The sequence below is a fragment of the Melitaea cinxia genome, chromosome 6 (genome assembly GCF_905220565.1).
Source record: "Melitaea cinxia chromosome 6, ilMelCinx1.1, whole genome shotgun sequence".
Taxonomy (NCBI): Eukaryota; Metazoa; Arthropoda; class Insecta; order Lepidoptera; family Nymphalidae; genus Melitaea; species Melitaea cinxia.
The window spans coordinates 3,832,220-3,857,775 of record NC_059399.1 but is presented as its reverse complement, the minus strand read 5'-3'; the positions used below and the strand labels follow the sequence as shown (position 1 = coordinate 3,857,775).

Here is a 25,556-nt window from a genome sequence, read left to right as displayed (position 1 = left end):
TTACAATTAGAAGAGCGTCACGTCATATTTACTTAGAAATAATTACAATCAGGTACTAAAAATTCTAAACAGTGGTTAAAAAAGATGTCAAAAATCAAATGAAAATAGCAATATTTTAGTTAAACTCCTTTTTATTAAAATGTCATAGATTTTTAATCTTATCACAATACAAATTAAAAATATGAAATGTTACCACGTATTTTTTATTACCCAGGTTATCTAACAAGAATTTTATCAGAAAATATATTCCTTTATTGTTGGTCGTCTTCGTAAAAGGGCGCGACTAAGAGGAGTTATATTGTTGTCTTTGCCACCCCTAACAATAATATCATATTTGTTCTTCTAAAGAATCATTTGAGTGACTTTAATACATGAGCATAATGTCTAAAATCGTTAAACATTTACTGTTTTCTCTGCAAAATATTTTCGTTGGGTAGAATATGGGGTGATAAGGATATGTCAACAGTTCTAGACCCCACTTACCCCTGGATATCCGGTGTCGAAAGACACCACCGGTGAGTCTAAAGGCATATAAATATAAGTTGTAGGTACTATTATTGTTCAGTAGTGATGGGGGAAGACTACTTTCACTTTCGTGATTGTGTATCTGCGATCTGTATTTCATTGTCCACCTAAGCACTATGAAAAACGATCGTTACAAACGCACGATTTTACCTTTAGCATTATTTATTTTTTTTAAATTATTTTCTTTAAGCTCCTAATTGATAAAAATAGTTTGCGTATAAATACGTTACATATTATTTAAAGTACAATAAAGATCATCATTATTACAGCCTATACAGTCCACTGCTGGACATAGGCCTCCACAAGTTTACGCCAAAAATAACGTGAACTCATGTGTTTTGCCCATAGTCACCACGCTGGGCAGACGGGTTGGTGACCGCAGTACTGGCTTTGTCGCACCGAAGACGCTGCTGCCCGTCTTCGGCCTGTGTATTTCAAAGCCAGCAGTTGGATGGTTATACCGCCATCGGTCGGCTTCTTAAGTTCCAAGGTGGTTGTGGAACCTTGTTATCCCTTAGTCGCCTCTTACGACACCCACGGGAAGAGAGGGGGTGGCTAAATTCTTTAGTGCCGTAGCCACACAGCACACAATAAAGATGTTTTTATAATAATAATAAAAAACTGATTTGGAAAGAACTGGAAATTCTAAAAACATGCAGATACCCTATGGAAAAAATTCAGAAACTTCATAAAATAAATGGAGACCAAACTCTCATAGATCTCATAGCCTCTCCTAACTCACATAATAATTTGGTCTGCATTTGTCCTGTTTTTATGAGGTTTACTAGATTTTTTCATTGGGCATGTAGGTATACTTATACTTAAGTTATACGTATGGACATCAATCTACGTACGTATATTCAATATAAATTATGTTCTATATTATAAATCTTAATCAAAAAATTGTGAAAATATATAAATATATCTATTTTATTATATACATATAAATTATTCTGATATTTAGTTAGACAAAGTGTATGATCATAGTAAAAATAATAACAATAGACCCAGTACCCAGAATTGTTAAACTGACTGCTATAAACAGTTAAGTAAACACAGATAGAAATTTTAATTATTGTTGTAAGGTGTGTACAAAGTATCTTGCCAACTTTTTCGTTGACGTTCACCGGTTCCATCACTCCACTTAAGAAATAATTGACAGTACCTATTAGGACTTAACGAATTGACACGTCTTGTAGCCTTCTTATAATATTTACACATTTATTAATCTAATATATAAAATTCTCGTGTCGGGGTGTTTGTAGTTAAACTCCTCCGAAACGGCTTGACCGATTCTCATGAAATTTTGTGTGCATATTGGGTAGGTCTGAGAATCGAACAACATCTATTTATCACCCTCCTAAATGTTAAGGGTAGTCCATCCTTATTTTTTATTTTTAGATAAATTATTTATTTTTTATTTTATTATGATTTGGCGTTGAAAAATACATACAACCCTAAATTTTCACCCTTCTACCACCAATTCCTATTTTTAAATAGCGTTTAGCGGCAAGACAACGTTTGACGAGTCAGCTAGTCTTATACTTATATAATAAAATATTCTCTTGTCACAATGTTAGTTATCATACTCGTCCGAAACGGCTGGACCGATTCTTATGAAAATTTGTGCGCATATCGGTTAGGTCTGAGAATCGGTCAACATTAAGGGGGTTAATAACATATATTAATTATGGCAAAACAACCTTTGCGGGGTCAGCTAGTATTAGTACCTATATGATTTATTACTATATGCTTCCATTTACTGTCAAACTGTTTCAAGTAGCCCTAAAAATAATTTTCACAACAGAGGTTATATATGGTACCTATAATACCTACGTAGCACGAGTGATTTTTTTTACAAGATAATATAAGATATTGTTTTGATATTTACAGAAAGTTTTTCATTTTTATTTATTTATGCAGCATTAATTGTTTCTTATGAAGGTAGTTCCTGATTTGAATATAACATTATATTGATTTTATAAATAGTTTTGTTTGCAGGCAAACGAAGAAAAACCGACTTCAATTATATCGACAAGTAATACAACGTAGGTAGACGAAAAAATAGTCAAGTAAATAAGCATTATCAAAGATTACTCCAAAAGTTGTAATTAGATCTCGATGAAATTTAAATGTGACTACATGATAGACATCGGCTATCGATTAAATTAAAAATCATCAAAATCGGTACACCCAGTAAAAAGTTATGCGGATTTTCGAGAGTTTCCCTCTATTTCTCTGGGATCCCAACATCAGATCCTAGTTTCCTTCTCATGGTACCAAACTAGGGATATCTCCTTTCCAACAAAAAAAAAAGAATTATCAAAATTCAGGTTCATAAACGACGGAGTTATCCCTGAACATACATAAAAAAAAAATATACGGTCGAATTGAGTAACCTCCTCCTTATTTGAAGTCGGTTAAAAAAACACAGACTCGAAATTATATACATAGCAGTTTCACTTTTGTTAAACGGAATTGGAACGTAACTACTTATAGAATATTTATATGTATTATATGCAATATCTAAACACATATCGATATTAATTCATCAATATAACAATCAATAATAAATAATCTGTAAATATTATATTTATATCAAACAACTGTAAGTATAATTTCCCATTGAGAACATGCGGCGTTGGTGGTGTAATGGTCAGCATAGTTGCCTTCCAAGCAGTTGATCCGGGTTCGATTCCCGGCCAACGCACATTTTTGCTTTAAAGTATATTTTTATTTTTTACCAATATATAATTTTATTAAGTGATTAAGAAGTCAAATAAAATTGGCTTAGCGTAAAGAATCCATATCCGTTTTATTGACTTCGATTGAATAATAAAAAATGTATGTAAATGTAGAGCAGCATATAAAATGAAGACTTTTCACACATACGTACAGTCAAGAGGTACCATTTCTAGTTTTACTGCCGAATATAAAACAGAAAATTATGTTTAGTTATCTTGGATCGTAAACTATTTCCGATTTATGAAACGTATCCGGAAAGAGAGTGAGTGATTAACACACTCAAAATAAAACTAAACTCGTAGTTGACATAGCTAAATATATCTATTTATTTATTTAAGGAACACCACTTGTCAATCGGAGTTTTTTTTTCTTATGCGCTTATGTATTCATTGTAATATTATTCAGAAAACATAAATTAAGAAGTAAAATTTTCAATTAAAAATAAATATTGCCAAATTCTAATTTAAATAAATTATGTTTGTAACTAAATAAAATTAAGGTAAAAAACTAGGAAAATTTAAGAATTGTGTATTCGCTTAAAATAGACGAATATATTTGATATTAAAAATAAATCTTTCTAATTGAGTAAATGTTATCTTCCATTTCTTTAAGCAATGATAAGGCACGTATGAACTTTTAAATAACGTAGATAAACAAAATTCCGTGTCATCGTACTAACGATAAGTTGAACTAAATGTAATCATTTCGGTAGCCAGTAAAAATTATTTTCATCCCCCAGTGGCTTTATTTTGAAATCGATATGAGTTCGATCAGGGGGAAAACGTTAGCATTAGGGTAAATCGCGATCAAACTTATCTGATCAGAGCACTGTACGTATTACGTTAGGAAAAAAATATTAGGACTACGTGGTATGTACCTATGAAACTGAGCACTTTAGGAAAAAGAGCGTATAGATGTTATTTTACTTGTAAAGAGTTAGGAAAAGCCTACAATTAGTCATCAGATTGCTCCATTACATATTATGGTATCTCAGAGCATCCTGTCTGCCATACGGTGTTTTTTCTTTTAGCTCCAAATATTTTCTGTTTATATAAACTATCATAAGATTGGAAATTTTTAATTAAGTCGATTTTGTGTTAATAAGACCAGATAAAAAATAAAGGCAGGGATTCCATTTACAAACGATATATTTTTCTACATTGTATTGGCAATATTGTATAAAATAGGTTTAATGTTCAATATAATGGATTCTTTTGTATAATTTACAATACTACAATACAAACTGTCAAATATATAATTTATAGCATCGTCTTTTAAAAGAAATTCCTTAAAGAGCATTTATTCTCGTACCTTCTACGCGTCCCCTAGCCTTATTACGTTTTATTGTAGCCGACCAGGGAGGGTGGAGTGTTTCAACTATCGGGTTAATACTATGTATCATTATTTATTTTGTTATTTTGATGGATGTGTTATTAATAAATAAGGTGTCGTAAGACTTTTCTCGACAGTCGTACTGATGTAGTGATATGAGTAGTTGCATTAAAGAGATATTTTGTTTCTGATTTGGTCATGAGTTTGGTGTGGGCCATTTCACCGTATCTCAGAGAGCACGTAAAGTCGTTCGTTCTTATTGGTGTGTTGTAATTATTCACTAACCTGCAGGAAAGGAGGTTAGTGCTGATTGATTCAACACTTTTCTTACACAAAGAAGAGATCCAGTGTTTAGCAGTGACACCTTTAACGACGATCCAGACGAGGGCGGAGAGGCTCCGAATCCATGATAGTGTGTCGCATGCGGTGGTTGCGGTGACAAGACACACTAACACCTGTGTCTGTTACATCGACGACAAGGACAACGCAATCGTCCACTTCGTCAGGTGGAGGCAGACCGTAGGCAAATCCTCGAGCACAGCCTCAACATGGCGATCCATAATAGGGATGTGAAGATTATTGAGGATGTGCTCGCGAAGCTGGCAGCGGGCGCTGTTTTAGAAAAATTAGTGTGGTCGTCGACAATTAACATTGTAAAATTAACAAACATATTATATATTAATTAACAAATTAACATTGGAAAATTAACATTGTAGAGTTACACATGTAATGTATAAAGCATGTAGTGTGTTATAAAATAGTTATGCATAGAGCATGTAGCATGAAAAAAAAAAGGTGGAAAAAACCATAGTCGTAAATAATTATCTTAATTATTAACCTACATAAATATATATGTATATAAGTATATATAGGTATATATATCTCTCACGGTCAGTTTTGGACTCACCATCAAATCACAGTGTTGAAAATAATATGCCTCAACGCTTTGAAAGTTAAAGTGTAAATAAAAAAGAATGGGCACTTAAGAGCCCATGGATGTTAAAACTTATATAAAAAAAGACCTATACCGACTGATTTAGTTGTTAACTCGACTTTATCACGAAATCAGTATGTATGACAATAGTCAATAGTTATATTATCATATTATAATGCTAAACGATTATATATATAACGATTATATATGTATATATATACAAAATGTTCTTCATAGCTTTACCTGAAACTTCAGAGATTTAAACAGGTTGTAGTATTTCTGAACGTTTTCAATTTTCAAATAAACAAAAAATTCTTTAACTGTGAAAACTTACAAACTGTATCTTTAACTTTTAACTTTACGAATACTTTGGAGTGTTTCAAAATGAGGAAAAAATAAATTTACTCAATGTAAATTTTATCCAATGTTCCCTTAATTAGCTTGGTTATTTTCAAAGAGGAAATTCTGCAGGCTTTCTTGGCACTAACTCAAGGACTAATTGAAAGTAATTTATTATCTACTTATATTATGAAATGTGAATTTTAATTGCGTTCTTTGTTTCTCGTGGCTTTTCGTTATGCTAAATTAGTATAATTAAATAGTTTTGATATCCATTATTAAACTATAGCCATGTATTTCTTGTTTTAACTACCTAATTTTAGTTGCGTTTTGTAGCGAAAACACAGGTTTCGGATTACAGAAGTACTTCGACGAAACTTCAATACTTCAAAGCTGCCTGAATGACATACTTATATTGTTAAAAAAAATTGCAAATCCCTTGATCTTTTGTCAAGATATACATATGTAGGTCCTAAAGAGATTTCTATGTGAAACGGAATATTTACCAAGTTTGTTTATAGTCATTTTAGCACGGGTGCAATCGTGATCTTAGCTCTTTATTACCGAAATATCGGATACTCATAATGCCTAACAACAAACAATAAATTGTTTTACATATAAATCAGTATTAGTGACTATGAAAGTTTTAAAACTTAGATACAAGTATATTTAGTTAAGAGTTGTTTCTAGTTGTCAGGCGTATTCAATCTCTTAAAGGCGTGCGTCGTTATCTTCGAATAATTATGTAAATAAACCGGGACGGGTGCGGTGCTTCGTTACTCATTAGCGTTTCTTACGTTTCTTTTTCCTTGGGAGTAACCTCCCAGCTGAACTAACCACATTCGCTTAACAAAAGATAAAATATGACGCCTTGTGACAATGGCGGTGGCGTTTTATTTATTTATTTGATTCCTCAATCTTATGTGACATAACCTCGTTAGTTAAGTTTGGAAAATGATTTAAAACAAGATTTAGTTTCGATTTTTGCCTGTATACATCATAGTACAAGTAACAACTAGTAATTTTCGAAATGAGGCTTTTAAACAAATGATTTCTTTAAACTTTGGCTAATCTCTTATATGAAGAAAGAGGCCTTTGCCTTTTGCCATCAAAATTCTTTAAAGTTGAAAGAAGACATTGACTACTGTCTGTACTGTTACTGTTTTTTTTTTGTTGTCACTCGAACCCGAATGATTGCTACTCGAACTCGAATGGTACGAACTTTTCTTAATAAACAGGCGATTGATGTAAGTATAGATATATATAATTTTCAAAAGCGTAACGACAGATCCAGACACTAGAGCTTTAGTAGCAAGAAACAAAAGAAAACGATTTCCGCTTTATAATGTTAAACTATAAAACATATTTATTAATTACTTTACTGTTTAAGAAGAACATCAAAAAAGAAAAAATTCAACCGCTTAAAAAAAGAGCGTAGTAATGTTTTTTGGACGGATGTAAATAAACAGTAGAGTAAAAGATGAGTAATTTGAAAATTTGAAGAAGCGTTATATTGCTCTTTGGTTCGCGAGTGCTACTCAATACATTAAGCTTTTTTAGTTTATTTTTGAACAATCTGTATTTTCTAGAAAATCAGTAATTGTACCGCTTTAGATGTCATCGGATTTTTGTTTTTATTAATATTTATTCGACTTACTTATTTTATTTTTTCACGAATTACTTACATTTTTTCCGTTTCAATGTACCTACATATAGGAAGCCTCACTAACGTGTATTGACAGTAAGACGAAACCATTAGTTTCGGTGAAAACAACAGTCAAGGTCGTCGCTATCCGGACGAAATGCGTCAAATTGTTATCACCTCAATGTTGTACTGTCCATAGACCAAGTAATGTAATATAGGGGTACTGTCGATAAACGCGACTTTGCGTGCGACTTGACGTTGCGCGTGTTTGCGTCTAATATTGACGTTATTCTCACACGTGTTTTTTAATTATTTACTAAACATTACTATTATTATTTATTTATTACATTTTATTGTACACCACAAGTACTTGATACACATTAAATATAGTTTTAAGGTAGTTACAGATTGTATTTAATGTGGGCGGACTTACTATTTTATTTGTAATAAGACTTTTTAACCGACTTCAAAAAAAGGAGGAGGTTACTCAATTCGACCGTATATATTTTTTTTTTTTTTTTTTATGTATGTTCGGAGATAACTTCTTCGTTTATGAACCGATTTTGATAATTCTTTTTTTGTTGGAAAGGAGATATCCATAGTTTGGTACCATGATAAGGAAACCAGGATCTGATGATGGGATCCCAGAGAAATCGAGGGAAGCTTTCAAAAATCGTAAGGGTGACTAGTAAATTTAATCATGTTTTCATTAAGTACTATAAAGCACTACTATTTAATAAAGGTCTGGAGTCGATCTGATGATGGAGAAGAAAGATATTCGAGGGAACTCTTCAACAATTTATAGCAATTACCCGGTTTTTGAACTTAATTCGTTTCTATTGATGAGAACTTTGCACCTGTATGAGTTATAAGTGCCATTACAGTCTGATGATGAAGACAAAAGATAGTCGAGGGAACTCTTTAACGATTTATAGCAATTACCTGCTGTTTGAACTTAATTCGTTTCTATTGATGTGAACTTTGCATATGTATGAGTTATAAGTGCCATTTCAGTCTGATGATGGAGACGAAAGATAGCCGAGGGAACTCTTCAACGACTTATAGCAATTACCTGCTGTTTGAACTTAATTCGTTTCTATTGATGAGAACTTTGCACCTATATGAGTTACAAGTGCCATTAAAGTCTGATGATGGAGACGAAAGATAGTCGAGGGAACTTTTCAACGATTTATAGCAATTACCTGCTGTGTGATCATCTGTGTCGCAAGACCACGTTTGATGATGGAGCCCATAAACACTCGAGGGAATTTCTCAACAATTTACAGCAGTTACCTTTTGCTGTTTGACGACCGCTTTGATATAATGGTGCATGTGCCGTGTCGGCGGCGCCTAAGCACCGACGGTCGCGGGTTCTATTCCCGCTCGGAGTGGATATTTATGTTTATACAAATATTTATTTTCGGTCTAGTTGTTAATCCTTGTGGTTCTCCCAACCTAGACTCAGAGAACACGCTAGGTTGTCAGTCCCGGTTGTTATTACGTACACCTGATAGCAAACTTTACTTATAGTATGTCGACGCGTTAGCGCAGCGGTCACAGCACCGGCTGTTGCACTGGCGTTAGTGGGTTCAATCCCCGCGCACGACAGACATTTGTATTAGCCATATAGATGTTTGTCATGATCTGGGTGTTTGTGCTTGTGTATTGTGTATGTTTCCGAACCCCCGACATAAGAGAACAAGCATCCTTGTTAGGTCTACCCAACACTAAAAATTGTAAAATAAAATAATTTTTAACAAAAAAAAAAACCGACTTCAAAAAGGAAACTAAAAAGTGAAAAATAAATTTACTTAGTACAAAGTAATTCGTATTTTGATTTAGTTAATCAGAAATGATTAAATAAATATTTTATAATTTTGAAGTTGGTGCCAAGTAAATACTACAACAACCTGGCTACAATAACAAATACAAACAACTCACACACAACAAACAAGTACAAAAAATATTATTAGATATGTTAAATAATAACAGAATAATAACAGTATTCAACCTAATAGTCAATGAAACAAATTATGAAAGAAAACTGAATACAACTTACGAGTAGATACTAGAGTAGTTATTGTTTTACTTGGCACCGACTTCAAAATTATAAAATATTTATTTAATCATTTCTGATTAACTAAATCAAAATACGAATTACTTTGTACTAAGTAAATTTATTTTTCACTTTTTAGTTTCCTTTTTGAAGTCGGTTTTTTTTTTTGTTAAAAATTATTTTTTTATCTGTTTCATTTTAGTTCACTTTATGACACAGCATGATGGTAAGTATATCATGCTAGGAAAATATTAATAGAGTAATGACAAAAAACTTGTAAAAAATTGGCATCTCGAGGAGTTGTGATGAAAAATGAACTGAAATGAATATAATACAGGAATGGCGAAGTTCCTTTGATAGTCCGAGTCATTTTTCAAAATTTGAATTTTTTCGTGAGCTGCACTTAAATACGTATTTAAAAGTAAATATATATTAAACTGTACACCTACACCATCAATATATCATCTCCTTTGCCCTAAGGTTGCCTGGTAGAGATTGCTTTTAAGCAATAAGGCCGCCTTTTGTACATTTTTTTTTTCTACAAATTATTGTTATAATGTATGTTAAATGAATTGCTATAATTTATAAAGTGTAAATAAATAAATAAATAAATAAAAGGTTAGCTAAAACGTATTTAATTTTTTTTACAGAAGTGTTATTTACTGAAAACATAAATAACTAAAAATTATGTATATTTATTTAAGCTGTGTGGTTACGGCATTAAAGAATATAGCCATCCCCTTTCTTCCCGTGGGTGTCTTACTAACTACTTGGAACTTACAAAGTCGACCGATGGCGGGATAACCATCCAACTACTGGCTTTGAAATATACAGGCTGAAGACGGGCAGCAGCGTCTTCGGTGCGACAAAGCCAGCCCTGCGGTCACCAACCCGCCTGCCCAGCGTGGTGACTATGGGCGACACACATTTTTGGGTTCACGTAATTTTTGGCGCGTTCTTGTGGAGGTCGTGGACTGCGATAGGCTGAAGCCGTATGTGCCGGTGGATTACCGTTATTTCTTAATATTTGAAGACCACCGGTATATAAACTTCAGTCGCGTTGACACTGATACACATTCTTATATATATATTACTAATATAATATGCAAAATTCAATATATATCTTTATGTGAAGTAATAGTCGATCCGTGGCTTATTAAATGTTTTTATTATGTGAATGGATTAAAAGTTCATCCTTCTTTTATTGTTACTAAAAGAGATTTAATTTCGATAAAACCTGTAATATTGTTTAATATGAAATTTTAATATTACGTTAGGGAGTAGTAGCACCTAGACTCGTCGTGAAATAAGATTTTTCTGCGGCTGAACGTAAAACTTCATTATTGATGTCTAGACCTATAAATCGGTTTGCCTCCACCTGAGGAAACGGAAACGCAGGCCAGGTAAAGCTTAACAAGCATATTTGAATTTGCGACTAAATATATTTATTTGAAATTGTCATGACAAATCACAATGTATCATTTTGCAACTACTTTTTATTATACTATTTGGTTATATCCTGATTGTACCTGAATACTGTACACTGTTGGACTAGTTGTATCCCGTAGCTGTCACTCGCGTTAATATGAGGTAAAAATATACTAACATGTTATATAGCTTATAGCCTATAAGGCTAAAATATTTTTTCATTTCGAACCAAGTAGTTCCTGAGATTAGCGCATTGAAACAAACAAACAAACCTTTCAGTTTTATAATATTTGTAAATAACTGACACTTTATTAAGAGGCCTATAAAGTAATAGATTGTTTTGAAAATATGTATACTAACATAGATACTAACATAGAATGTTTTGAATATATATAACAAAATTAACTATACAGTAACTTTATTCAGATATCACAAATGTCACTTACAATTCTAATAAATATAATATTATAAATTATAAAAATAAATAGTTAAGCTTTATTTAACATATAAATTACATTAAACTAAAAAAAAAACCTTAAGTATATATATACACATAATATAATAACTAAAAAATATTATTAAAAGGAGTCCCTTTAGGCAAGGTTCCGAAGATACTGGCAGCGTTCCCCCTTTGAATAGCTAGACTAATTCTTTGTCCGAAGTAGCTGCCAGCTCTTCGGTCTCCTGTGACGTCGACTAACCTTTTTGCTATTTCCTTAAATAGTGTTATAGCACTAGGACCCCACGGACCAAGGGTCTCGACACCGAATGGGACAAAATCATATTCGGAGCCTAGACCCCTGTATTTGTCTGCTTTTGTTTTTTCAGCCGCTTCACAAGCCGCACCAGCTCTGTTGTTTGTTCCATGTAGATGGGAAGGGGCTAGCGTGTCTGAACAGGTTGCATCCCATACCAGCACCCGACCCATCTTCCATGGAATCAAACTCATACCGTCCGGTCTCTTGCCATCGTCTCTTGCAATACCAGTCGGCTCAAGTAGACTTGGCACGTTTACGGTGGCAAGGGACCGGCGTATGATATCGTTAAGTGCGGCATGTCTCGAGAAGCGGCCTGCACTTTTTAGGCATGACAGACCGTGATGTCCTAGCTTATCGACATCACTGCCACAGGGACATTTATGAGGAGCGCAGACCGGAACCCCAAGCCGTAGACAGGTTGCGATTCGGAGCGTGTCAGGCTCAAGAAATGTTCCTGTATTTGTTGAAGGGTACGCGTGAAGCCAGTAGCCGGCCTCTTGCGTACCCACGGCCAAAAGCCTAGCACGCGCCGAGCCTGTACTACAGCTTAAAAGATTGTCATAAGTCAATTTGCAGTTTATGTCGTCCCAGCTCCTCTGTGAATTTGGAGAAACTGGAAAATTTTGACCTGGGCATGCAATTAAGAAAACGTTTCTAGCTTCTTCCAAACCAGCAATCTCAAAGTTAGAAGGGGATGACCTTAAAATTTTACTTATGAGATTTGCTGAACTATGGACAGAAGATAGAAAAGCTGGTAAAGCGACACTGGAAATTTTGCGAATCCCTAAACCACCATAACGGATAGGTAGGGATGCTTGGGTCCAAGATTGCTCGTTCATTTGCATATTAAGAATCGATTCTAAGCTAATTTTGATTAAGTCGTCTACTTGTGTTAAAAGATCTGGGTGATTCCAAAACGAGCAGCAACGGAGCGCATACGTAAATTTAGGGACGAAAAGACAATATTTTAAGATGCAAAGTGCATAATGTGGACTAATTTCAAGGAGACTGTCAACTGAATTTTGAAATTTAGTGATTGAATTATTAATATATTCGGGAATAGATTCATCAAAAATTGGAGAACCTAAAAGGTAAAGGGAATTACTGTTAACTATTTTAATATTTGGAGCCAAAATATTAAATTTTTGTTTTACGTCATTTAAATTTAAGTCGCAGTTATTTATAAAAAGTTCGCATTTGCTAAAATTAAGTTCCAAACCAATGGCTTCAAATTTATTTTTGATTAAAAAAAGGTCCGAAAACACAGTATCCACATCACCTCCTAGGGTTCCGTCGTCCAAATACCAGACGTTGAATTTAGAATTTAGACTTTTAATTATCGGATTTATAGCTAAACTAAAAATTGCAGGCCCAAGGGGATCACCCTGTTGACAACCTACTTCCGAGGAAAGTTCATTAGAACGATATAATAATTTTGTTGGGTCAGCGTAACTGAGAAGAAGATAATTGTATACTTCCGGTATATGTTGTTTTATTTCTGTCAGCAGGGTATCCCTATTTACCGAATTGAAAGCATTTTTGACGTCAATTTTGAGCAACACGTCAGGCTGGCCGTAAGTTAGGAAAGAGCGTAGGGCATGGACGGCTGCCTCACAGCCTCCTTTTACACCGAAGCCTAACTGTACGGGTTCAAATTCCGAATTTAATTTTGGTAAAATATGTCGAACAGCAATTTTGGAGGCCAGACGTCGAAGTGTTGATCCAACAGCAATTGGTCTCACCCCTCCGTCCTTTTTGGTGAGGGCGATGAGGTTCGCGCCGAAAAAAATGGGAACAATTTCTGGATTGACATTACCGGAATACATAAAATTGATTAATTTAGTGATCGAATTTACAAGTTGCTCACCTGCATCACCCACAGAATGCGATGTTAAGTCTTTCAAATGTTGGGGTGAGATTCCATCAAAACCTGCAGCCGAACCTGGTTTAAAAGATAAAATAGCATCCGTAACATCTTTCTTTTGAATTTGAAGGCATTCTTGCCCTGCTGTTGGTGGGTCGAGAAAAAATGGGTTTACTGGAGCTGGAGGGTGTTTTGTCCGTAAGGCCTGAAGGGTGTCAGGGGTATCTGGTGATAGCACGTCATTGGAGAACAAAAGGCGAGCGGCACCTTTGAGATCTCCGTCACAGATTTTTTTTTCGATGATTTTGCTACGATTACGATCATGCTTGATTGGAGGTGCGGGAGAAGGCGAGGAGCTTACAGCACAGTTATTCTTGATCTTTTGTGTCAACGATAAATTCGGTTCATCAGTTTTTATTATATTTAGTGTGCTGTATGAAAATAAAAATAGGTTCTGCCAGTCTTGAGTACAATTGCTAATGTAACATTTCTGGATTAATTGTGATAAATGTGTAGCAACTGTTATTCGGGCTCCTCGAGGGATTCTTTTAATTATGGGTATACTATTTTTCAAATGGCTGAGATATGTGTGGAAAGGAGTTGCATCGTTGGCTACATAAGTAGGCGCACGCGGAATAGTTGGATGGATGTCTAATGGTGAACTATTTTGGCTACATTCCCTGTGTGTTTTTGTAGTATGTATTTTGAGGCCTTTCAACGATTTGAATATCTTGTTGCACTGTGTACATGTATGGGTCGTCTTCGACGTGCCATCACAAGATTGGGTCACGGACTGCATTTAAAACATTTAAATACATTCATAAAAAAAAGGAATAACTTAAAAACAAATTAAAAAAAACACAATAAAGTAACTTAAAATAAACACCGATTAAAAATAAAAATAAAAAGTCTAAGTTAAAATATGACGGCTGCTTATTTAAATAATGAGTAGCGTCACAGAAAGGTCTTGCAATTGGACGCAGTGGAAGAGATCGATGGCGGCCTTAGCAACCGCATTTGAGCCTCCTGGTCACTTATATATGTATATATTTTATTTTCCTCTGTAAATACGTAATTCACGTTTTTTCCACCCACTTTCACAACACATTAGCTTACAGACATTAATTTATAAAAATCCATTCACTATTTATTTCAATTCGTTTTTCTTTTTTTTTACATTTGGAGTTGATTTCTACTATAAATATTGTGTTAGTTTTTAATTATTCAAGTTGATTTTCGGTTATGTCAAGAAATATAATTTGTTCGTGTTTTTCTGATTAAATCCGACATTCCAAATCACTCTTTTTACACAGACAAATATATAATCTAAAACTTAGGACTTTTTATAACACTTTACCAAGGTTTTTAAACAATTTATATCGTTATTTTTAATTAAATCGTATAAAATATGCAAAAATAAATTTATGCGATTTTGACAGTTTTGACCAAATATGTTATAACAAAATATATACTAACATAGAATAATTGTGTTTGCTCGCAAACGAAAAAAAACCGACTTCAATTACATCGACGAGTAATACAACGTAGATCGACGAAAAAATAGTCAAGTAACTACGCGTTATCAAAGATTACTCAAAAAGTAGTTATCAGATCTCAATAAAATTTATATGTGACCACATGACAAACATCAGCTTTCGATTGATTAAAAATTATTAAAAACGGTATACCCAGTAAAAAGTTATTGCAGATTTTCAAGAGTTTCCCTCGATTTCTCTGGGATCCCATCATCAGATCCTTTCCTTATCATGGTACTAAACTAGGGATATCTTCTTTCCAACAAAAAAAAAAGAATTATCAAATTCGGCACATCCAGTAGAAAGTTATACGGTATAATACAACGTAGGTCGACGAAAAAAGGGTCAAGTAAAAACGCATTATTAGATATAACTCGAAAAGTAGTTGTTAGATCTCAAATAAATTTAAAAGGGACCAATTGACATACACCACCTTTCGATTGAAAAAAAAAAATTGTCGAAATCGGTCCACACGGTCAAAAGTTCTGATGTAACATAGATTTAAAAAAAAAATACAGTCGAATTGAGAACCTTCTCTTTTTTTGGAAGTCGGTTAAAAAACAAACAAATCAAATAAATTAGGAATAGTAAAGGATCTAAGATCGACAGATCGATGAACCAGAGCAGCGCTCATCTTAACTACGGATTCTGAAGTCTTCGTAATTTTTTGAGAAACATATTGAGTTCATATTAAAAAAGTAATAGATAATTTTACTCCTGCATGTCTTCGCTTTGATGTTTTAAAGTAACTTTTGCTATACTTAGGTACATGTTAATATTTCCATCAAACATAAACACTGTTTTGCAGCAGGTTGGAGAATAATTTCCCTACCAAAAGTAGTGGTCACAACAAATAAACGATACTCTTCGAGAGGGAATCGAACACGACCATCTCAGAGATTTTGTCAACACAATAGGTCTGCTAAGTATGAAGCAATGAGATAAATAGCTTTTCCATTAACTTCGTAATATTCTTCTGCTACGTATTTAGGATTAATGGCTTTCAATTTCGTAATATTTTAGTTTAAGAGAGGTATCTGACACAATCAAATGGCTTTGATAAAAAATAAAATATCCGTAGTTTTATGCAAATTTTATTATTTTAATATAAAGTTTTAATTTTTTCATTATACCCGTGTTATAAATTTATAAAATATAGTTATGGACGAAATAGAAAATTACTATTTTTTTTTTGTTTTTTTTTAACGATTTTCCATTCGGTTTAATGGTTTCTATGATTTGTAATCTGTATGACTAACATGTAACATAATGGGTAGTTCAATACTCAGACAAATTATTTTATTGAAAAAAACAATAAACGAATCAAATTTTATTTTTTTAAAGTTAAGCAATGTATGTGCAATTAAGCAAGCGATTAAGATTAATGTAGTATCGCAGTACGGAGGCTCAGCCCCTCTTTCCTCTCCGTGAGGGCGACCTCAGTCCTTCCACAACATCTAGCGTGAGTGCATGTGTTGCCGCTGCTAAAATAGTGACGAGATAAAAAGTTGACTTTTTTGCATAAAAATCGTGTTGTGACTTTTTTTCAATCCAGTGTGGACTTTGGATTTTTATATCTGTGAGTATTGATTTCCTGACATCGCGATTTAATTTTTATAATAAAAGGTCAAAGCTCCCGTAAATACAGTATCTGTATGATAGCTTAAAGGAGCTGGAGGCATTTGGTAAATGTTTTGTTTAAGTATTCGATTTATTTATTTACAAAGATATCAGGTTAAGGACCTTTATTTTTTTTTATTGAACATCGTTTAAAACAATTTATTTTGTACAAAAAAGTACATACAATAGACGAAGAGTAATTTCACGGCTCAATTGTTGATTTTCATAGTACATTAAAAAATTAAAAATAAATCTTTTTTTGTGAATTAAAATATTGAAACGTGACCTTTTTTCGCATCCTGTGTAATTAAATTTAATTTATGTACTGTGATTTAGGTATATTGTTTCTTGTCAAGGCTGAACAGCACTTTTACAACGTCACAGAAAAAAAATTCTATTGTTCACTCATACTTTTTTGTGATATTTTTATCGACATAGTTAAGGCAGAACTTAGTACATTGTTTAGTACTGATTAAGGAATAAAAAGTACCTTTAGAAATTCCAGTCGGTCGATCTCAGACAATAACTATAAAAATATAAACTTTTTTTCTATGTTTGATGATGTCATACCCGACAGGCAACATAATAAAATACACATCTTAAGAATTTACTAAGAATTATTTCTATTATCCATTAAAATAATATAAGAAAAAAAAATAGGAATCTTACAATACGTAATATAATAAACTAGAAAATATAATAAATTCCCACTGCTCTACTCCCGTGACGAAAACAAATTGACCTAGCAATTTTATAAAGGTTGTTATTATCCGTAAAATAATTTTTGGTTTAGCTGTACTCGCATGTTGCGTCGATAATCAAGTTTAATAAAATAAATTATGGACAAAACCCTAAAAAGTTTATTTTTGTGGGTTTATAATATTACTATGATTTGTATTTTTTTCTTGTCAGTATTTGTATTGGAAAATAAATTAACATCCCTACTCAGAGGACCGAATTTTTCGCAGGTGAAATTCGAAAAACAATTTGCCATAAAATCAACACAATAATGTATTCAATATTATGTTCACTTCAAATACGAGTACCTATACAATAATCTTCGTAATATCAGAATAACAATTATACTTTCTCTTTTAAATTGAAATATAACGTTTGCATTGCGTACATTCTGTTTCATAGATAAGTATAAATGTATTTTTTTTTTTTACTTGAAATGGTATATTATTACTCTCGAGAAACTTCTTCTCTTCACATTACAACAATATTCGATTGCTGGCGATACAAAATTGCTATGCTTGATTTTGCATGCACTTACGAATTAGGTATTTTACGATCAGATTGTTTGATTTGCTTGTTATTAACTAAGGGTTTGTTTAGACGAATTCTGATAAAACTATCTATAAGCGTTGTCCTACAGATAAAAAATTAAACACTTCTTAATTTGTCAGCCATATCTTTAAGTTACAAGTTTATTAGTTGCGATGAAACATGCTCTTATCTCTTGCAGATAAAGCAAAATCAGTAACTCCAAGATAATATTTAACAGTAACCAGTGTATCGATATCGTGCCCTTCGTCTAACAAAGATTATGTGCCAGGGACATACCGTCGTATCAGCGATATCAATTATGCGGGCCTCGAGCTACAAGACAAGGGCCCCTATGTCCACTCAAACCACATAACCCTTAGGAGCTTTATCCCAGTACAATAATAAGGATCTGCAAACAGTTTTTTAATATAAGATCCATCAAAGACTACTTACACAACTTCTGTGTATAGTTGAGCATTTAGATTAGATATTAAAATTTTTAATTTAGTATGTAAAGATTGTAGTCACAAGAGACATATTATTTCATAACAGGTGTTCTTTGACAAAAACGTTTTAATTAACGAATAAACGAAGTTTAAAATTAATAATTTTATGCGAAAATACAAGTTTTATTTTTATTCGCCTATTTTAAATTGCATTTTATATAGAAATAAACAACTTCTTTATATGTTTTTTTCAAATTTCTTATTGCTTAAGATGTCTTGTTTTCAATATACGCCAGTTTGCTTAAGGCAGTTGATAAGAACTGCTTTGTTCTACTTGGGGTCTTACACATGAGATTTTTTGGACTTTTCACGTTGTGTCAACAGCATAACAACGAATGTTCATCAATGTCATCAGATGAAGCACCTGCCCAAAGTCCAAAGAATAAGACTTGTCTGTATTAGGTACTGATAACATGAAACATATCTACTGTGTGTGTACGATCACATACTATTTTAAATGTTAGTATCATAATTATATCTCTTAATTGATTCTCCGTCACAATATACTTAAGCAAATTCATAGTAACAAAATAATTATAAGCAAGAAACGAGTTATTCTTCTTTAATTAATTATTTAAATGGCATTGAGACATTTAAATGAGATGATCGGCTATGCAAAAAAAGTGTCTTATCATCGTATCTCGAGATCATTTTTTTCATTACATGAATATTAATTTTTTTTTTCCAAATAGATAATTTTACTAAATTTCGTTTTAAATGATAATAAGTAGTATTGATTTGTCTTTAAAATAACACTTTCTAATTTTATATATCAAGAGAAGAATCTTTAAACGTGAAAGGTATGTGTTTGATAGATAAATTATAAATTTAATACCAAAATGGAATAGTCATTTATTCAGGATTTTATAAGCGTAAATATTGGCGTTATTGGTTTATAATTCGTTCTTACAAGTTACAAGTCATGGTCAATTATATATAGCATATGATCTTGTTTTGTAAAAAAGTGTATGTGTGTGCAATTCACAGACGGCAGAAGTGAAGCTTCTGAAAAGTAGATTTTTTTTCACCGAGAATATAAAATACTGTGTAATGTATTCTATCTCGTTCTCTCCTATACACTTGTGTATTTGTTTCGTTATCATGACGCATTTTCGTTTCATTGAGTTTAAAATCACAGCGATTCTAAAGTAGTTAAACTTCAAAAAGACAACTTTAAAAAAAATCAAACCGCAAAAACTTAAAATTATTTTATTTTGTTAGGTATAACAAAAAGTTGGTGCAATAGCTTACGTAATTTTTTTAATAATGTCGATTAAATATTATAATTATAACACTACATGACATTATTTCGTTTTTTAAGTATTATTGTCACGCACCATTGTGTAAGCAGATGTTCTTTAATTTATTTACACATCACATTTTGACAATTACACGCCATTTTTAATTAATTACTAAACTCCCTAATTTTTTACACGCCATACGTGCTTTCCGAATGAATATACTTTGAACCATAAAAAAAACAGTTAATTAACATTATTGATGATAATTTTAAAATGGAAATATCCTCACCATTTATTTTTAGTGAATATTTTACTTTCTAATAAATATATTTAGATATCCCACTGCCCAAAAACTATCTGTAAATATTTAGTTCTTAAGTTGTGCATTGTAAATATTTATAATGTTTAATAAAAAAAAAATAAAAAAAAATTTAGATATTGCCTGCAGATTAAACTTGTTTTTAAGTAATAAAACTTGAACAGTAAGTAAAGTTCTTTAAGTTTATCTTTAAACTAAATTACAGTGAAGTTAATATAGTTGGTTTTGATGAAATAAATGATAGCTGACGACCGCTCTGGTGTATGTGCCGTGACGGTGGCACCTAAACACCGACGGTCGCGGGTTCGATACACAAATATTCGGTCTGGTTGTTAGTCTTTTTGGATCTTCCCTCCGTGCCTCGGAGAGCACGTTAAGCTGTCGGTTCCGGTTGTTATCGTGTACAATCGGGACGTTACTCATAGTAGAGAATATATCCGCCAAATTGCATTGGAGCACTACGTTGCGTGGATTAAGTTCTGATCCTTCTCCTACATGGGGAAAGAGGCCTAGCCTGAGCAGTGGGATATTACAGGCTGAAGCGTAAATGATAGCACAAATTTATACCTTATAATAATAATTTTAAATACATTCTTATCTCTGTGGTAAACAGTTTGAATAAATAGAAACCGCAAGGTTATGACTTTTGATTATGTTATTTTTAAATTGAACTTGCACTGTACCTTTAAATGTTGACGTCATAGCCAGAGGTATCTTATACTAAAACATACCGTATCAAGCAACTTTACTGTCAATGCTTTACTTAAATGTGGAGTCTCTAGATTATAATATAGGTAATTTCAAGTGCTCAACTCTTTTGCACACACAACAAAAAAAAATCCAATATGTGCAATTTTGTCGTGATATTTTCCTTCACCGCTAAAGACGATTTTTTTTTTAAATAAATTTAGTAGTGAAATTTTTAAAAAGTAACGTTTAATTCCCTTGGGGTTTCGATCACAGCCCATGTGTTCTAAATTCAGATGATCTCAATTCAACTTAAAATTTTACGTCCTTTTAATTTTTAGTTTATTATTATAGTAATGTCCTTAGTTAAAAGAAATCTTAAGAAACAATTTAACGTTCATAGTCGTAAAAGGAAACAACAAGCTACTTAACGAAAGATGAAGAAACATTGTTGTTATATACTTTTATTACTTGCTGTGGGTTTACTTAACAAGAATATTGTACACCGAACGAACATTATCTGGGTTTTTAAAAATTTTATTCAAGTCTTTTCATACAAACCTCGTACCACACAGCACCAATTGTCTGACTTTAAAAGTTGATGTCGAACATTTACTCCAAGAAACAGCTTTAAGCTCGTGGCCTCACCCCGGGATTCGTTCTAGGGTAAGTAGGTCAGACGATTTGTCCCGACGGTAATCTGTCTCACGGGAAATGGTTAACGTACTATAACTGTGTTTTGTTTATAAATTACGCCTTTGTTTTGACAACACAAAAACCCAGTCTGTGTGTACGCGTCACAAAAACTTTTTAAGCTCCGGTCGTAATGGGTTTTGTCAAGTTGTCACTTGGTTTGACACATGTTTGTTGTATACAGAACCGTCCCTCGCAGTATTTGCGTGATTTGTTGATGTTTATAATTACAATTTAGTGTGAGTCGTAGCAGGCTGTTTTACGGCTTACATGTAACGTTGATAATGGCAACTTCTGAAATTTTTTAATAAGACAGACTACTCACAGTCAGTTTTACTACCCAGGTATATTCGGTACTGTAAATGTGTGTAATTATACAAAGTTACTAAATAAATAGTTTTATACTACAAAAAGACTTAACTACATGATTGGTGCATCTATTTATTCACTTTACCTATAATAGGTATACATTGGTAAGGGGCAGTCCATAAATTACGTCAAGGGTGGGGGGTTAATGGGTCAAAAAAAGTGTGACATTGTGTGACAAGGGATGGGGAGGGTCCAAAATTTATTGACATCATATCACAAAATACTTATAACTACTACCTTAAAACATTAAAGTTTTAATTGTTTAGGTGGCGAATTGATACTCGCTGTACTAGTTTTTAAATCTTCATAATTATGTACACTATGTTTGATCAATGTTGATTTTATTGAAAAATACTTTAAAATTAAATAAAAATAATGTCGAAACTTATGTTTTAATTAATTTCTAGGTGTAAAATAGCAAAATGTTTGACGTCACACTAAGCAGGGGTCTCATAAATGTGAAAAGCTGTGACAAGGACAGGGAAGGGGCCAAAAAATTGTAGAATTCGCGTGACTTAATTTATGGATGACTCCTAGTCCGAAATACCTTTTAGACAATTCTTATTATCGCTTCTCCTTTATATTACTGTCCTCTGTAAACGATATACGGGTATAGCTAGATATGCATAAAATTTTTACAATATGCAATCAGCCAGGTAAAAGCTTCGCAAGGAACAAACTAATCAACGTTCCGATTAAACGCATGCTTTTGTCAACCAATTAGTTCGTCTACACTCAGCCCAGTGACAAACACGCCGTAATGACAATCAGCACGATAGTGGAATGTTAATTAATTGGATACAATGAACGCCTTGCTTATTGAAACGCTCTTGATTGGGATTAACTGTTTTCTCAGCCTTCTGTTTGTGGGTGACGGTTACATTCCTCTTTTGTTCGGATGGGAATACTTATTTATTTAATAAATATACGCTCTGTGTGTATTATCTTATTTTTATCAATTATAATAAAGATTAAAACTAAAACAATTAGGTGTGTCTTAAGTATTATATTCTCATACTGCAAAATTTACTTCACAAAGAAGTAGGTATATAAAATATAAAATTGTCGACAATATGATTAAATAAATTTATACGTAGGTACTCAAAAAAATTATAGTTACAGAAGTAAAACGTTATGAAGTAAAACGTTTATACTTAATGTCAAAAGGTCATCGTTTTGCAGTTTTTTATTCTAATTCATACTCAATAATAAATTAATAACCAAAGATATTTTGTTAGCACCAATAAGTAATATTTTTAAACGTTGTCTTGCAAGCTTACGGTTAATGAGGCGAATCATTCGTGCAGGTTGAGGATGCGTTGCCCGATAATATCGTTCAGATTTGTTCTTGTTTTGACTACCTCGAATATTCTATATTACTGAAGTCTCATATGAAACATTGTTGTACGTCCCGAGAGTTTAAGTTTGTTTGTACATAAATGTAATTGCCTGTTTTAGTCGCCGTTTCTACAAAAAGAGTTTCATTTGCAGACAATAAGTTTTATATACCTACTATCAACTATTTTATATTTCTACCTCGTGTGACGGCATGGTAAACTTCATTCTGACATTTAGATAAAAAACAGTGGTCGTGATTTAATTTGATTTTTTGTCTTTAAAAACTATCTGAGGCGTGGAAACACGTATTTATAGTACTAACGCGAACAATATCGTTAGGATGTCGATACACTTTCAAGATTTCTGAACAGGTTATTATTACTGATGTTTGCACAACTACGGTACAAGGCTGTGGTCTTGTTTAGGTCGTTGTGTTACGAGCTGGTCGTAAGATTATTGTGATTGCGTCTCACAAGTACGCGAGTGAAACTATAGTGCATAGCTAGTACATATATGATTATTTCGTGTACAGCAAACCCGACAGACATTGTCCTACAAAATCAAAAGTACTTTATTCAAGTAGGCTTCGTAAGCACTTTATATCCTTATTTTATTAGTTGCGAAATATCAAACGCATTATGTTGAATTATTCGTTACTTTTTCGTAAAATTTCCTACAATAAGAACCTTATAAAAAATATTAAAAATCTTTTAATTTTTAAATAAATTCGGCTAGAATTGGTCCAGACGTTTTCTAGTTTAGCGGTTAGCGGCACATTTAGCGATTGATTTTGTGTATATTATGTATTATTTCGAACAGGATCTTTGATGCATACGTCAGTATAAGTACACGTATTCTTAAAAAATTCTGTTGTTTATTTTTGATCAGTTTCGTTTGTAAATTGTGCACTCGAAAAAATACGGTCGAGTAACCTCCTCCTTTTTTTGAAGTTGGTTAAAAATAGATACGAATACAATACGTTGAAAAAATTTTTTATAAATAATATTAAGCTGTCTAGTTCTGTTGCTTCATGCTTGTTTTGGAATTAACATAAAACGCCTTTAACGTAAGAAATTATGAAACTACTTTATAAACAAGAGTATTCTCTGTCGATTTCATTAATTTTATAGGTACATAATTATATGGAAAAATTTGTATGATTTTACTTACGTTGTATGGATGTGTGTTCCGAAATATAGTTTCCAATAAATTTTCTACATGACTTCGACTGCTTTAGTTATAACATTTAGCAGGCTGTTTGTCATATTTGTTTTGTAGCGTGACGTTTTCTTATTTTTTAAAAAAGGTACACAAATTGTCTACTGCTTAACTTCTGATCGGACAAGTAAAGTACCTAACTACTTAGATATAAAAGAACATTTGATAAATAATTTTGGCAACAAGTTAATAGTTATATAATACATTTGTTAAATAAATTAACAATTTTATTAACATAGCTCTCTTTTATTTTTTACTTAAATTAATTTTAGGTAGGTCAAGCAGACTTAATCTTATTAGGTGTATAGCTTTATAAATAAAGATTAATAAAAAAAGACCTAAGCGTTGCTGAGTTATTATTATTTTTTTGATGTTGTTTGAAATTAAAAAAAAATATGTACCTATACCTCAGAATATGTAGATACTTTTAGTTTCACTTATTCTCGAATCGTATGATAAAAAAATAGTAGTTTATGGTTCACTGGCTCAGAAGTATGAATTTCAATCACGTATAGTCATAGCGAGGGTGCAATGGGCCGTGAATATTACTTTTTATTATTTTATTGATATGGTTCGATTAATCTCACGATATAAAATCCCCTTTCAATCTCATACGAGAAAACCAACATTCCCTTCAAACCCAATTCCAACATCGAACGGAAAGGAAATAAATTGAATCAATTTTATATAATAAATTGTATTGCCCAGAAGGAAATTCACTTGAGCTTGTTATACTAAAAGACTAATAGTGCTTTACCTGAAAAAAAAACGAATGTATGTTATGAAACTAAATCAGTAGCTCCTCTTAACGAAAACTGTCACAAGAAACAAGCTCAAATATCATTTTTTTCATTTGATATTTTTACAATATCTTGGTGATTTTTATTTGCCACTTGTAAACGACCTTATCCTAATGTGTCGGTAAGGTGTTTTGTGATCGCAAAAACATTTTATCTAAAGTGTTATGATCAAGAGCGTTATTAACACCTTAGTGGGTTACGTGTTGATGAAGCCATTATATTCGACAATTAGGATAAGGGCCTTACTAGGTACTATATATTTTTAGTATTTAAGAACAGCATGTAATTATTATCTGTATTCTTATAATATATTAGATTTATATATTCGTAATTAT

The 25,556-nt window shown here is 32.5% G+C and overlaps 1 protein-coding gene and 1 non-coding gene across 2 annotated transcripts in view; both read left to right on the top strand.

Annotated features, from left to right (window-relative positions):
- The first annotated feature begins 3,163 nt into the window (after nt 1–3,163).
- Trnag-ucc lies at nt 3,164–3,235 on the top strand. Its single transcript has one exon. It is a non-coding gene; the product is annotated as a tRNA-Gly (tRNA).
- Nucleotides 3,236–16,584: 13,349 nt separating this feature from the next.
- The window catches only part of LOC123654195, a 70,384-nt gene continuing 61,412 nt past the window's right edge, over nt 16,585–25,556 (top strand). The window contains exon 1 of the mRNA XM_045590116.1: nt 16,585–16,740. The gene's annotated coding sequence lies outside the window, so the exon portion shown is untranslated. The remainder of the gene's footprint in view (nt 16,741–25,556) is intronic.